The sequence below is a fragment of the Artemia franciscana genome, chromosome 8 (genome assembly GCF_032884065.1).
Source record: "Artemia franciscana chromosome 8, ASM3288406v1, whole genome shotgun sequence".
In the NCBI taxonomy this organism is placed as follows: domain Eukaryota; kingdom Metazoa; phylum Arthropoda; class Branchiopoda; order Anostraca; family Artemiidae; genus Artemia; species Artemia franciscana.
This window is the reverse complement of record NC_088870.1, coordinates 21,852,446-21,856,842: the sequence shown is the minus strand read 5'-3', so window position 1 is coordinate 21,856,842 and position 4,397 is coordinate 21,852,446.

Below are 4,397 nucleotides of genomic sequence, written 5' to 3'. Positions count from 1 at the left end.
CTAAATGTGATGGTATGATTTTCATTAAGATTATTTTACTTCTAGGGTGTGTTTCCCTCTTTTTTGAAAATTAGGCAAAAATTCTCAGGCTCGTAGCCTGTGATGGGCAAAATTAAACTTGATGGATCTTAAAATATATTCAGAATCAGCATAATAGGCCAAATACTTACATTTATAAATTAAATTTATATTAAAATTTAATATATAACAGACAATTTCTTTTACTGTATCTCTTACCGTCTTATATTAAGCTATTGGTAACTTTTACTAAGTTTCCCAACACAATAAATAAATCCTCCCAAGAAGTAGAGCTTATCCATGGAGTGGGAAACACTTAATTAGCATAATTTGAAAAAACTAGAGGAAGAGAAAAAAAAGAAGAAGAGAAATAGATGGTTCCTTACTGCAGTCTAGACTCGAAACCTAATTTTACGTACACCAAAAAAGAAAAAAGGAAACCCAAAAATTATATACTCGTCATTCTAATACAATATATCTATAATGCTGGCCATAATTAAATAAGAAAAACAAATTCTTTCAACTGAAGGTTAGCAGCAACATTAAAACTTAAAACGAGCAGAAATTATCCCATTCCACAAAAGAGGCTGCGCTCTCCTCAATACCTCACTTTTTACGCTAAATATTGACTATTTGCCTCCACTCTGATTTTAAAGTATTAAGAACCCTTTAGTGAAAAGAGCGAGGCATTGAGAAGGGGGCAGCCCCTTCCATGCAACGGAATAATTTCTGCTCGTGTTAAGCTTTAATATTGCTCCTTACACACAGTTGATAAAACTTGTTCTTTTATTTAATGTCTGATCGTTTTTCAAATAATGTCGGTAAATCCATGATAATGGTATCGACATGGTATCGACACTGCCATGATATTTTTATTCATTTTTTTTCTGAGTGGGGATGATCGCTTATCATATATAGAATAATTTCTGGTCGTTTTAAGTTTTGATGTTGCTTCTTACTTGCAGTTGAAAATTTTTTATTTAATTTGTTATGGTTTTTCAAATAATGCAAGGAAATCCCCTCCCCTGGTGTAAAATTTGTCCTGAAAAGCTCCCTCACACTAAATTTTCTTCCTATGAAAAATTCTTCCCTTGGAAAATCTCCCCTCCCTTGCAAAATCTCGCCTCAGAATCGCTCAAATTTTGGCGGTTATTCATGATTTCTTGGCATAGCTGGGAAAACAGCATTGGTCAAGAATTGTCATGATCAACCTTAACAAAGACCTGATATTCACATAGTCATATGGAAGGCAAAAGATTAGAAAGTCATGGCACAGAACACCATGGTTAAAAAACACCCGACACCGATACATCTAACACCGATACCGATACGTCTGATATCCCTTACAGCGCTTTCTCCAGGGACCATGGGGAGTCATATCATCATCAAAAGCATCGCTACTGGATCTTTGAACTACGTGCATTAGAATAACTGTCTCAAAATTTTTATCTGACGATCTTAGACTAGGGAGGGGGCTAGCTGCCCTCTCATCTTTTTGGTCACTTAAAAAACAACACTGGAACTTTTAATTTTCGTTCGAATGAATCTGCTCCCGATATTCCAGGACCATTAATTTGACACAATCATTCCTGGGGAAAACAATCCACAAGCAAGTAAACACGCATCCATGATCGTTCTTTTGGCAAAAACTTTTGGCAAGATTTCATATTATTGAAGATGGTAGCTTTAAACCTCTACAGCAAGATTCTCTGATGCGCTGAATATGATTGTATGATTTTCATTAAGATTATTTGACTTATAGGGTGCGCTTCCCTCTTTTTTGGAAAATTAAGCACATTTTTTAAGGTTCGTAGCCTTTGTTGGGTAGAATTAAACTTGATGAATCTTATTATATATTTGGAATCAGCACAATAGGCTGATCCTTTTAATACATCTACTGATATCAAAATTCCGTGTCTTAGAGTTTTGGTTATTATTGAGCCGTGTCGCTCCTTACTTACAGTTCGTTACCACGAGCTGTTTAAAAAATAAGAAAATTGGGAAGAAGAAAAGCATTTGAAGAGTTGGATGTTGTGAAGCTCAACTGTCTAAAAGAGACAATGCAACGAACCAGGACGACAAGCCATTGATCACGTAGTGCCCCGCCCCCGAATCTTCACCTTAAGTGCTGATAAGCACAGTGTCCTTAATTGAGGTGTTGGACTATGTACTTCCCTAATTTATTTAGGATACTCTATAATTTCTTGTAAATACCTTAATTAGACCGTGCTTTTAGCGAAATTGTCTTTCTTAGTATTTTTGTTGAACCATTTCTTATTTGGTCCCCCACTCTCTGGGTTTGAAAAAAAAAATCGCATCTCTTCTAAATTTTTGTAAACCGCCAAAGATGAGTAAGCGTGTGAATATATTTTTTTTTCCTACATGTGGTTTTTGAGGATACCCCCCATGAGCACCAGCAGGGAGACAATGACTTTTGGAAACAAGATGCCATTGAATGGCCGTCAACAAGATCCCATCAAGATCCCATCAATGGAAAAATGGGAGATATTACCCTCTCAAGCTCCAAAAGAATATCCTGACGGTATTTGATAACATCCTAACTGTTTAAATTTCCTAGTGACACACTTGACCCTCTCCAAATCTCCAAATTTTGTCCTGATAGGAAAGTGAAAGTAATATTTTGTGTTAGATAAATCTGCGATAAGAAGGGTTCTATCACTAAGCAGTAATTATATTCAGGCTCAATCCAACTGAAGGAAGGACAGAGATTAACTTATGCTTCCTTCTCCCTGAACCATCGTCTAAATATACCTGACTGTTAACAAAAAGTTAAAAAACCACTGATACTCCTCCATAATTGCCCATACAAAATTTTCCCCCGGGCAATTCCATCTTTGCTAAAATTTCCCTCCCCCCTGGAAATTCGGTTAAAAAAAAATCTCCTTAGCATACTATCATTATAAAAACGACTTGCTTTTTATTTAATTTCTGATCATTTTTCTGGTCATTGCGGAAATCTCTCTTATGTGGGAAAATTCCTTCCGGAGCCGCCTCCCTCCAAATAGAAAATTTTGGTCGCGCAAAATTTTCCACGGAGAATTTCTACCGGTGATAAAAATCCAATGATTATTTTTTTACAGCTGTATTACTCGATCTTTTATCTATAATGACTTTTAACCTGACTTAGTATTGTAGTAATTCAAAAGAGCCTATTTGACGTATCGTCAATTCGAAGGAAAAAGATAAAGGAAAAAAACCAATTGTATGACTTTTATATCTCCAATTTTTTTTGGATTTTATTAATATTTTTTTGTTGTTGATATTTTTTCGCTCCTGTTCTTTCCCGGCCACGGAGCCTTATGGGGGAGATTGTCTTGAAGCAATTTTTTGTTTATGGATTTTATTGTTAAATAAAGAACTCAGAACTCAGAAATCAGTTTGGTTGTTCTTGGCTCCAGTTTCAACACGGTACTGAATGTCAATGTAGGAAACAAAATGCATTTTAGAATAGAATACCAAGACTCGCGAGCGTCTTGAGAACAACATAAGATATGATGAAACAGCTTGAACCTATGGATGCAGCGAATGGAGCTGGCATTCATGCAAATTTATTTTTTGGAGGGGGGTGACTTCGGAAAAGTTTCAAAATAGATGAATTTAAAAATATAGGACAAATTGAAAATATTTGAAATTTTGGGAAGAAAGTACGGGCCCAGAGGACACTTCCTCCCCTGTGTGCTCAACCACTATAGAGTTCAGGTGGATGGGATGTAAATCTTAACTTTGGAAAAAACATCAAACAATGCCTCTTGAACAACTATTATCTTCTTAGAAAGATGGCTGATAATTTTTAAACTTTACTAAACATTGAGAAATTTTGAATATTCTTTTTCTATTTTTCGTCGTTCGTATTTAGTCACCTACTCTGGCAAGCCTAACTTTTCGTATGTGGTACTTGTTAAACATCCCGAAAAGACTCAAGAAGCAATAATAGGCTAATCAAAATAATTACTTAGAATAATCCTAATGAAGTATACCAAAATATGATGAAAATATTATACTTTATTAACAAAGTTGTTGAAACTACAGAAGAAAATTATGGAAAGCAGGTTGCTCAGAACGCATTATGTTAAATAGCTAACCAACTCTACATTAAATATTTAGTTTGAAGTATAAGTGCATCGTGGCTTTCTCATTGAGACTAGGCTAATTATAACCGAATGCGAACGACAAACCAGTTTTCCTCAGATCACACAGATCAAACTTCTTGAGCGTCTTAGGGTGTTTAACAAGTACCTAGTGTGCTACTAATTGAGTTTTTGCGTTTTTATTTTGTAATAAATTATTGCACCATTGCTGCTATTAAAGTAGGTATGTAATTTAAGTAGCTACCATATACAATTTCTAAGACAAAATAC